Genomic DNA, 12,718 nt, shown 5'->3' with positions numbered 1-12,718 from the left:
TGTTTGTGTGTGTACAAAGGGACAGACAAGAGCAGAAAATAAGTAGCAGCAATCTGAGTGAATCCTCTAGATTTGCCATTTTGGGGCTAGATTCTAGTCTCAGTGACAGTTACTCCAGATTTATGTTATTACCAGCAGCAACAGTTCCAAAGCACTGACACATATTGGGTTTTGATATTACTTTATAAAGGATTTATTTTTGGGGTTTCTGCCTATCCCAATACAGATTTCAAACCTGCCCTTTCTCCCTCACAGCTGAGCTAGTGGGTTTGAGTTTAAACTACAACTGCCATGGCAAGTCCCATTTAAAAGCTGTCCTCTATGAGATACAAACAAGGGCAARTGCTCTGCATCCTTTCTTCCCAGCAAACAGGCTCCTGTGTTTTTTTCTGAGGGCCTTGTGTTWAAAGAGGCCAAACCAAGTCTTCTTYACCCTCACCGGGAACTAGCACAAAGTAACCGTGGCCTGACTGAATGCTGCTTTTTTCACTCCCTCACAGCTAATCCATAGTCTCAAACACCCACAGGACTGTCCTCCTGCAGGCAAGACAAAGGGACTCCTTTGGGGATGGGTATCAYGCTGCTTTGTCGAGTGAAAACAGGCCAAGATGTACTGGAAATGCTAAGCAGCTGGGTACAATTTGCAATTTACTGTTTACTCAGAGGATAAAGGGCCAAGATCTGCTGTGTACAAACTGAGCAGGCAATCCTGTTTGCTTCCATGGGGTGTGTGCAGCAGCTCTCAGGAGCAGATCCAGAGCCCTTGCATCCAAAYTCAGCAGCAGGTGCTTTGTTGACTTCAGTAGATAATAGGTCAGATCTTCATCAGCATTTGTTTTTCCAGACTTGAGTCAGGGATTTCATATCTTCTTATTCGTGGGCAGCTGGGGAGTATTTGCTTTAAAAATTTACATATTTACTTCCTGAACACAGCAGTGAAAACAAATTCAGTAATCGCACCTGGTAGTTAAAGTATTCAATGGCAATATTTCGAAAACAATATCCAGTGCCAGGAACTTGTTGCATTACTCATGGCTGAGATCTTGTTTTGTTTTKTYYTTTTTTTCTTTTATGTACTGACAAAGCCTGGTCAAAAAGGCGATCAGAAGGGCCATTAAAGGAATTTTAGAAAGGGTGTTTTCATATGGTTCCCAGAAGCCAAGAAAASCTTTTATGTGCATATGCACATAATGCCATTCTAAGAATTCCTGAAGGAATAAGGCATTGATTCTCAGATCTACTTCTAAATATGACTCAACACTTAGAAAATACAAATTACAACCTTTTAAATAAATGGTCATATGGATATTGTCACAGTAACAACTAAGTTTGGATTTAATTTCATAAGAAAATTTTATTTTGATGTACTACAGCATACTGGGAATAGTCAGCATACTGTGGGTAGACCTCTACATCCCTCACGACATGACTAATTTAACTCTTTTTTCCTTTTTCATGTACCCGGGGAACACCTATTTTAACAAAAAAATATATATCCTTATTAGTAAAAAGGAAGTATTTTAATTAATTAGATTTCCTTGAAACAGAATGAGATTTCAGCTGGTCCCAAGGATTGCAGCTGAGTCCACAGATACTGCTGGATCCTGAACCATGGARATCTGAGATATTCCCTTCAGTGCCACCACACTGCACTGCAAGTCCTGAGATCTTCAACTTATTTTTGCTCTGCAACACAACCTCCTGTCAAGCTTCTTTGCCTTATCWAACAGTCACCTTTCACTCCAAGACATGACACTTTGTGACCCACTCTACAAAGCCCCTTTATTCCTATATGTCAGATTGTTGCAGCTTCACTCTTGTAACCTCCTACCAGACACAATATTTTACAAGATTATCTTTTGTTCAAGCACTATTGAGCATGTTGGATTCACTAGCCCAAATAAAGAACTAGGGAATATTATGAATACTCACAGTAGCTATACAGCCCATGTTTGCCTGTTCTTCCTTATTATGATTAGCGTATTTAATAAGCACTCAGTATTCCCATGATAGCCTAAATATGGTTTCTCTTCCACACAATTTTGAAGCTTTTCTCTCCTAAAGAGACTATTTTTTTTACTCTGCATTATGCAAGGTTTTGTTGCAGATATCCACTTGTACCACTAATTCTTGACCTTAACATGAATGATTTTCTCCCTCAAGGAAGCTGACATTCCTCAAGACATAATTTTTTATTTATCACCGTGGGAAACTATACATCTCTTATTCTTGTAYATTGCTTTAGTATTCTTGACTCTGGGAACCCAGAATAGACAAAAATATTAGCTCTGACAAGACTAGACCRCTGAATATTACTTTCTTATAAGCAAAATCAGTGCTACAAGAAGAATACACTACAGAATCTTGACAGAACATGCACAGACCTCAGAGAACTGCATCAAACTTAGCTAACATCTCCAAATGCTGCAAGCCAGAAGGGGCACATTTTATTCATGTGTCTTCACACACATATATTTTATTCCTGTCTCTCTTTTTGCCTTCACATCCAGATTTGCTTATTTTTTGGGATACAATCCCTTTACTGTTCTTGCTTCTCTTCACATGTGCTCAGATTTGCACTAGGAACAGTTTAACTGCAGTCAGTAGACTCAAGGTGGTAGTAGTAGCAGCAGTAGCAGTAGTGCAGAGGCCTGTCTTAGTTTCCTAGTTATCAATTATATTTTTGTCCAGTTATATGGAAGATRAGAAAATGTAGTCTTTATAAACCTCTCTTTCAGAGCCTTCAGAAAATAGAGAATTGAAATTTTTAAAACTGTAAGTTATTGTAATATGTTAATCATTACAGGACACCAGTGGTTGAACACCAGTAGGCCAAAGTAGAGTATCCCAAAAGGCATGTTTGGGACATATTGTCTATGACAGAGTGCTGATATCTAAGAGGGAAGGTATTTTTAAARAAACATACTGGAGAAAAGTATATGGAACAAAATTTAAAAGTTATTAGAATGAATGAGAGAGAAGGAAAGAGGAAGGAGGAAGGCAAAGCTGGTTTTCTCCTTTCCTGGCTCCATGACAGAAAACACCACACATTTTTTATTACAATTTCAAATCACATTACCAATTATTTCAGTAACTTATAAACAATTAAATGAAGAGCTGAATCTTGGCAGTCCCAGAGTCCAAACTACCTTTTAGGACCCCACCACAGCCTTCTTTCCCAAGCTCAAATAGGTACAAATATGCAAATTTTCCCACCCTTTGTAACAATCATTCCAAAGGTATGCCACTCCATGYAACACCACTCACTGCTGAGCAGCAGCAGTAGCAAACCCAGTTGTGTATCAGGCACAGGACTTGCATGTTTCAGTATTAAATATAGTTGGAAGAACTGTTTGCTTGGGGTAAAAGAATCAAGAGATGCCATAGCCTGACTGCGCAGGTTCAGGACTGAGGCTGTTTAGTGGACTGSTCTGTTTTAAAGCAAGATACCATCATCATCATTTTATAGTTAAAGGAGCAAAATCAAGCACAGGATCTCTCAGAAGAAACGGTAAATCATTCACATGGCATGAAAACTTGAACTGAAAGAAATCCTACAGTATTTGATGGAGAAGACAAGTGAGAGCTGGACAGGGTCAGCAGAACCTGGAGAGGTGACTGGAAGGGTAGTCCTTCCCCCTTCCCACTTGTCTAGCAACCAGAGCTTTGGAAGCCCTGGAATAGGAGAGATGCAGCATTGCTCTCCCTCAAACCCAGCCCAGGCAATCAGAGGAGATGGATGAAGAAGTAATTGCAGGGAATTATGTTAAATACATGCAGGATTACAGTTTGCTTGTTTTGCTAGCAACTTCTGTTTTCCAATTCCATAAGTAAAGATTGGAAACCAAATCCCATCTTTAATTGGTTTGGTTTAAAGGTTAAACCTCAAATCACACTTCAGAAACTCCAGTCTGGTCTTACTAGCAAGCCTGCCTAGCATTGTTGAGATAAATAAACCAAACAACTTAGGATGCCCAACTTTGCCAGGGCCTGACAGATATCTCCTGTCCAGTTACAGAAGTCTTGGAAGGATAAAGGAGCTGACTTGGAACAATATCAAATACTCAGGTATCACTGCATGCTACTGAATAGCTTCTAGCATCTCTTCTTCAAACACCCATGTTTCCAGGCAAAGCTGTCTTCCCTGTCTTTTACAAAGAAGCTGACACTTAGATTYGCACTTACTGTCATCACAGACATATCCCAAGTTTCTTTAATGATCCCTGTGTCACTGACTCATACAACATCACACAAGTCAGAGGCAAGGAGAGGAATGGGATGCGGGTTTCCTGAAGCTAAGGATAGTTCTCTAATTACGAGGAGCTTTACAGATTAGAAAGCCAGAAGGCAACCTTGTGATTAGCTATTCTGTCTTCCTGCAGAACATGGGCTGTAGACACTGCCTAAATTAATTCCTTTCTGAATTATCACGAGTTGTCATATTTTTCAGTTCACAGACCTGCTACAAATTTTCCAACAGTAATACAGATTGCTGTAAAGTTTGAGCTTCCTGACAACATGTAGTTTTATCCTAGCTACCATTTGTTATTGCTGGCAGGTAATCCATTAAAACAGGCAGCATTAAAGATAGTCTCAAAGAACTGCTGAACTTGATTTGAATGTTAGAGAGCTCACCACAACCTGTGGCAAATTATTTTGACAGCTGATTACCCTCACTTCAATACATAGCCTGGAATATTATGTTTGTAGTATTCAGTAAACATAATTTATTATTTCCATGATTTATCTAAAGTGTCCAGAAAGGTGGCTAAATATGGACCATACATTACTCTGGACTATATATGTTTAAAAAACTTTTTAAAATAACTAAMAAAAWAAAAAATYAAAATATTAACCATGAATATGGATCATCTCAACCACAATTTCACAACAAAAAAAAAATGCCAGATCCTAATAAATATTTAGTAATAACTGTGTGAAAACAGCAGGGATATTACCTGCAGGTTTAGCAGTTTTTTAACCTTCTCTGTTAAATTCACATGAAGAACAACCCCCACATAAGCAGGTTTCTGGGGACCATTGCAGGACATAGTTACCACTACACATAACAAATGTCAACAAACATAAAATCACTTCTGAAGAAATGTGYAAACTATAGTACCCTGGAAATCTGCAATGAGGACAGAAAGAGATGGAAGTGATTCAATGGATGGTGCATTTTCAGCCACAGCTCCACTGAATCCAGCTCTCCAGAAGGTGATTGTAGAGGAACAAAGACTTGTCATGCTTCCAGCCAATGGAGATGCAGCCTGAAAAGCACCAGCTGAAAACCACTCAAAGAGGGCCTACTAGAAAGGGCTATGAACCATGTTCAAAAATGCTAAAGGGGCAGGAAAAAGAAGGCAGGAGAAAGATCTAGTATGGTTTTGTAATTTTCAGATGCACAGAGAATTCAACTGCTGCAGAGAGCAGGGGCTGCATACTGTTCCACACTGTGGGAAGGGTCAATGAAGACTCGAATAATCTCCTTTAAACAGCAAAAATGGTGTAAGAATGAGGAAAAATTTCTTACGTCCACAGACTACAGTAATTTAATTGATTAATGAAAAAAAMAAAGTTAGAGATGAATGCAATAAAAASTACACAGGTCACTATTCTCCTGATRAACTGTCATAATCCAGTAACTGGAAAGAAAAAGCAGCTTGCCTATTCTATGAGACAGCAGAAAAAAAAAATAATCTATACAAATATATGCAGCTCTGGGATTGTTTAACAGAGCACTGGGTGTGAGAGAAGCATACAGGAAATATCACATAAGCTTCAGATAAAACCACAAGTRTCCTTAGGCAGTTTTGGCTAGGTTTAAAGGTGAAACTCTATTTAAATCGCTCTACCCAGAGGCTCAGAGCAAAGAAACGTGTTCATTTCTTCCCATCTTTAGGTATTTGATATTYGGCATAGTTGCACTTATTTTCAAAGAACACACATGAGGAAATATATGGCTCAATTACAACTTCTCTTTCTAAAGAAAAAAAACATGAAGACTAATAAGCTGTAARTGCTTCGGTTAGGAGAAGTATTAGAACCATTTGAGAGACAAAATRCCAATATCAAATATCATTATCCCCGTATGGGAAAGATACAACAAAAAGCTTAGAGTTAAACCTATGCAAAGTAGATTAAAAACCTTCTGGCTGTGCCTTGAAGAAAAAAAAAACAGGGAAAATAATTACCCTCACATATCAGGTGACTACTTTTTAGTATGGGTGGATTCACTCTTGCAAACACCAGGTCAAGCATGGATAGTCAAGCTTAAATCACTGAGTTTAGCATAGAGACACCAGCATTATATTAAATGTTAATTGCYTGTGTAATGCAGAAGGTTATACTGCATCACCAAATCCTTGTTTATTCTTCAAAAAAGGGAATGAGTGTGTGAATGCTACCACCTGCACACCTTTTGTTTATTCTTCTGAGATTTCTAAGAACAGAGAATTGAAAGAACAATCATGTTGTTTCATCATCTCCTTCTTTCTCCACATAGTTATGAGAGAAAAAAAAAAAAAAAAGAGTTGTTTAAGTAGGTCACTCTAGCACAAGCACAGGGTACATGTAAATACAGAGCCATGGATTTTTTCTTAGCTATCTGGAGAGTATTTTCAGTGATCAGTACAAAYACTATTTTGTCAGAGATATGCCAGGAAAAACAGTAAAAATAAATAGCAGAAAATACARTAACAACAGCTTCCTGAGTAGGGTTGTCTAGTTTTTAGAAAATACATAGTCGTAAAATAGACTAATTAAATTCAATCTGTTACATACAACAGAAGAAAGCAAACTGAGAAAGGATCACAACTGCTAGAATTAGGTGCAGTGCTAATATACTCTGGGAATGTGTCATAAATCCCAACTTTGGACTTAAAAAAGGCTCAAATAAGATTACTTCTGCTGAATATTCATGCTGTAACTAGTCAAATTATAGAAGTACTACCTAAAGATTTTACAAATTAAATAAATGGAAAGACTCACAGGAGAAAAAAAAYAGCCTTGTGAACAAGCAGGTAAAGAGGTACTGTTCAAAGGCAGAGAGAACTAGAAGCATCTCACCACTCCTGACACCCTCAGCTCTAACTACTGCAGTAGAAGAAAATCAARAAACCAAACCTCTCTTTGGGTGCAAAGTCCTTATACCTAATGTATATCTACTTTGAAGACAACTTTTAAAATCAGATCTTTCAGCCAGGATAATGACACCCTTAACATGCTTCCATGTTATGTTCCAGTGAGAAAAGGGCAGTATTTGCAGATAATTTCTTTTGGACTGGTTTTGTTAACAGAGTTCATGAGGCAAACAAAATAAAGCACTTAATCCATACTAATTTTTCACCCTCCTCTCCTGGCACTCACATTTCTCCAGAGCAAGCAGACTTATTTACCACTCAGATATAAAAAGCCTGGCCACTTCWACAAGCATGAAGATAGATACCTGTGACCTCTGGTCCCAGCTAGGTTTTCAGCAGAGACTTTCACAAGACTGATTCCTGTGCAAAATAGGACACTGCAAGTATAATTCACTGTGCCCACTACCAGTGAATAACTGGGGCCCCCTAAGTCCAAGATAATGGTGGTCATGAGCTATAATAAAACCATCTTACACATCAGAACTATTGCGGAGTTGGCTTTGCCCTGACCATATTTGTGACTTTATCAGACCATATTTTTTAGGGCTTTTTTCCTAACCTTCAATGTTTTTGTTAGCATTCATGGCAAAAAAAAAGTATGAGAACACTAGTTCTGACCAATTTTTTAAAGCATATATTTGAAATGCATGCGTGAAATTCTGCCAATGCTTTGCAGTGTTAGATGTGGAGGTACTGTGTTCAAGCTAAACTATCCGAAAGCCATTACTAGATATTAGCTAATACAAAAGGTGATGAAAACCAACCCAAATTAACAAAGACACAAAACCTGTGGATGAAAGCAGAAATGGAAGAGGATGGGAACATCTCTGGAATTATACAAAAGCCCTAATGTAGAAGAATGTGGGGATGACTGCGCTTAAACAGACAAGGCTCCCACATCTGAGAGCAACTCCAAAATTCAGAGCCTTGCTTTAGTGTTTACTGCCACCATTAACTTTTTCTAAAATAAATTTCAAATGAAATCAGAAAGCTTTTCTGTTAACATGCAGAGTGCTTTTAGACAGGTCAAGGCCTATTCTTTCCTGGCTATTACAGGTTAATCATGCACAACACAAATGAGAGCCACCAGGTGATTAATAGCATCTACAAAGAACCCTGGGACAGGTCAATTCTATCAAAATAAGTATTGTTGTTACAAACAATATACATTATCAGAACAGCAAAAAATGTAAACTTCTGTATCTTTTATTTACTGGAAAGCCTCAAACATTTTGGAGCACAGAGTACAATAACGGGGAGCCTGCCTGGCCTATTTACACCTTTGTTTTTCTGTGAGCCCTGTGCATAATTTTATAAACATATCTGGAAGTTTTTACTTCGAGGTGACACAGAACCTTTTTTGCCCTGAAAATTCTAATCATTTTCCTGAACAAATAAGGAATAATCAGCTATAATGCACATATTAACAATACAAGAAAGGATTCAGCTGCAAAAGGACTGAGCAAGAAAGAAGCATCAATATGACAACAACAAAAAAAAAGCCTGTAGAAGACATCAGACAAATATGAAGAACGTATTGTACACCATCAGCTCTCCCAACAGCCATGATACCATCTTCTAAATCAAATATTATTATGTTTTGATACATTATTAAGCATAACTGATTCTTATGCTCAACCAATGGAGAAAACATTCTCTGTGATACAGTTCATATAAAATATGGCAAACTGGAATATGTTAAGTGGCAGATTTATGGATAATTTTAGAAATTACGCTGCTTAACCAATCTAGTTATTTAGAACTATCATACTCAAACATTTACATATTAGCCAAAATCTTCATAACGGATTTCCAAAAATATATGCATCAACATGTTAAATTTTCTAATAGAAAAAAACCTTTACATAAACTCTGAAACCATTGTTAGACATTTAAAAAGGGAGTTGGGCACAAATAATTTCTTAAGGCTCAGGAATACTACATCTCCTGTTAGAGATGAGCACTGGGACCCAAGGAGCCGCTCCCGCAGCTGGTACCTGAGGGCTGTCCTGAGTGTGGGTTCTGTTTCTACCTTTGGCAGAACTTACATTTGTACGTGGTTAAAAAACAGGTTTAGGTTGGGATGCCAGCACGCGAGGGCTGATGTGCCCGTATTAGAGGTAGCAGTGTGACATCTAGTGGGCTCTTTTTGGGACAGCAATAGGCTGATGCCTTAGCAACTCATAAAGCTCACAGATTACGGAACATTCTGAGTTGGAATGGACCCACAAGGATCATAAAGTTTGACTCTTAAGTGAATGGCCTGTACAGGGATTGAATTCATGACCTTGGTGTTATTAGYACCATGCTTTACCGACTGAGATAAGTTTTAAGAAATTGAACAGAAGGAGCAAAGAAGCTTGTTTGAGGAACAAAGAAAACAGGCACAGACTATACACGTGAAAAAAAAAAATATTTACAAAAGACACAAGAGGAGAAAGAAATTTTGTGTTCACAGATATTGCTTTCAGAGTGTACTGAAGTATGAGTGATGGGAATTGAAAATACATCTCATGTTGGCCTTTTGGGGGTGTGTGTTGCAATATTTGGGGCATTTTCAACACACAGCTCATGCTGTAACAGAAGCATTAACCAAAACAGGCACCCAGAGGAGACATCATGATTAGGAAAGCTAATTAGGAAACTTTCATCCACAGGGTGTGGCACATGTCTTTCACTTCCAGTATGTTGAAACTTAGGATTCCCCCAAATGCTATAAACTCCATTGCGTCATAGATGGTAGTGGGGCACTTAAAAAAAACAAGTAAATAAAAATTCATTTCCTGGAGTTGTTTATTTCTATGTCACTTCTACTACATGAGTCACTTGCAAACCAGACCAAGACATTTCCCCATTAATTTGGCCAGTCTCATTGATTATGGAAATTACAGATCAGCAAATGAAAATGAATTCTGGGAGTACTGCAGTGGTGCCAATTCAGTTCAAGCACTAGACAYGGCGAGAATAAACACTATCTGCCTAGATTCTCAACAAACTTTGGAGGTAAGAGTGAGAGCCCAAATGGACATCAGGCACCTACCTAATAGGTGACAACCATAGAATTCAGATGCCTGAAACATCATTTCTATGCTCTGTATGCTGCATTTGTGCCCAAAATTACTATCTCTGTCCCACAGCTAACTAATTAGCTATGAGCTAATTCTCACCTGTCACCAGAGGTGGTGGTGAAGGACGTAATTCCTAAATCATCTGACCAGATCACTTGGTACAACTAAAGCTCCCTGCAAAACAAGGTGGGGAGAATAGCACAAAGTTTTGGGGWTTTTGTTTAATTTGCATAACTAACCCCAAATGCTGCAGGGTCGTGTGTCCCCCCCACCCCCCCCCACCCAAGTGGCAAAAATGAGTTTTAGGCTGCCTAAAAACAAGCCATCCTTCAAAGTCCTAGTTGAAAGTAATTTTGACAAACAACATGTTTCAGCTCACATACCACTGTGCAACTGAAAATTTAAGCAAGAGAACAAACAAGTAAGGTATTTTACTTTATCCCACAGATTATGCTTTTCAGGCTTGGCCCTCTGGACCACTGGTCCATTTTTTCAATAGGTTTTTAACTAAAACATTCAGAAGATATGGAGTGGATTCAGGAATATCCCTTTTGTAGCTAGATACCCAAGACGTTGCTTCAGAAGAACAAGGCTGCAAAGCAATTCTTTTCCATCTGCACCTGGSAGTTTTACAAGTTGATGTTTACCACCCAGCCACTACAGCTGAATCCTAGCCTTTCAAAAGGTAAAACAGCACAATATGTATTCTGATTTATAATAGAACATATATGCTGACACATGAGATTGCAAAAATTGTTGTACAGAAAGAATCGGATGCCTTATTGCTGAACTTGTTCTGTGCTTCAATCATTTATACACAGCTCATTTTCATATTCTTACTTCTGTCTAGCAAAAACAGAGACTGGGATCCTGACCCCATGTTATTTTACAGAACAATTACAGGAGCATGCATAACTTGATTGGTTGTCATAAATCTGTTTTAAATTATCYAAGCTTTTGGTATTGAAGGTTTTGGAATAAGGTGCATGGAATGGTAAAGGAATAAAGATCACTTGAAAAGTGATATGTAAAGTAAGCAGTATTGCAAATGTCTTTTTCAAGTCACAGGCATGTATCACTGCTTTCATCAGATACCTTTATATTGTAATTACATCTTTAGTTGAAGTCCATCTTGGGAGCCATCTGACTGCARCGTACCAGATCTAAGAAATTAATGTCACTAGCGAAAAACCGAAATTTCAGCTTTTGTTTTGTAAAGAATTCATACCAGGGGAATGCAAAAATTGTTGTGTTTATAATTAAATGGATGTGGTAAATTGTGTTATTGTATTGCATTGAATAAAAGCTGATTGTTGGACTCAAAAATCTCAATATGAAAACCTCACTAGCTGTACCRTCCACAATTAAGGTTATCTTGTCTTAGGCCTTCAGTGATACTCTTGCTGGTGCTCAGGGAGCGATGAAAAATTTCCACAACTCTGAACACAGACAAAACAAAGAAAGGAATAAGTATGGAGTAACGAAGATAGTCACCACTGAGTGGTCTATTAAAGAAGTTGCAACTGGCAGAAAGAAGGCTGGAACACAGACAAAGGTACAGAATGGTAGCACAAATTGGATGACTAAAATCTATAGAAAATTTTGATCTCCATAATCTCTGTACCTATAAAGTGAAGAAATGCCTTGCCCCRTCTTCTATCCTTTCAAGTACATTATGTGATGAATCCAGCATAAAACTTGGCTGTTAAATAAAATCCTGTAGAAAATACCTGGCTGCAGTACTGAGTATAAATAATGTRCAATAAATAAAAAATGAAAGGGTGGCATCAAAGAAAAGAAAAAGCAGCAGAACACAGAAGCACCGTTCCTTTGGGCACCAAGTCAGGCATTATATTAGAAATGTCTGCTCTGTACTATATTTATTTTACCACTGTTTGAAATTATTCCTTTCCTTGAGTTATTGCAATTAAAAGAACAGGGAGATTTTTCACTTGTCCTTCCTTAAGCAGTATACTTATTCTGAAATTTTTATCCCCTCAGCTGTGCTAAGTAAACAGTTCAAGAAAATCTAACTTTTCACTTTAATTTCCCTGTCTCCTCTCTAGCTTCTTTTATTGCAGTTCTGGAAAGGAAAAATTCCACAYCCAGCTTGCCAGGAAAGTGATGCCTCAGCACACCCACACCAAGCTCCAGCCACTACACCAGATGGGAATTTAACTGGCAGTATGATCTGGCTCAAGGTTTTCAGTGCAGGGTGACTGAATTCCCATATCAYGTGTGAGCTCATGTCAAGGTTAAATGTACCAGACTTAGAAGGAACAGAAGTAGAGCAGATGGGCAAGCAGAAAGTCTGCTTGTCATGGTTTTATGCTAGCTTTGGTTCACTGTGAGAAAGCATGGCACACACAATGAATGTGACTTGTGACCAGAGTTTAAGACAGTGACACTATTATTGTGGCTCCATTCTGAATTCTTTCYTAAAATCCTACAACAAAGAATCCAGAAAGAACTAGGGAATGAAAACTGTACACCCTTTCTAAACAAAAT

Source organism: Malurus melanocephalus, unplaced genomic scaffold (genome assembly GCF_030028575.1).
Source record: "Malurus melanocephalus ecotype Western Australia unplaced genomic scaffold, MMel_1.1 scaffold_492, whole genome shotgun sequence".
Taxonomy (NCBI): Eukaryota; Metazoa; Chordata; class Aves; order Passeriformes; family Maluridae; genus Malurus; species Malurus melanocephalus.
Note: the sequence above shows the minus strand (reverse complement) of the source record.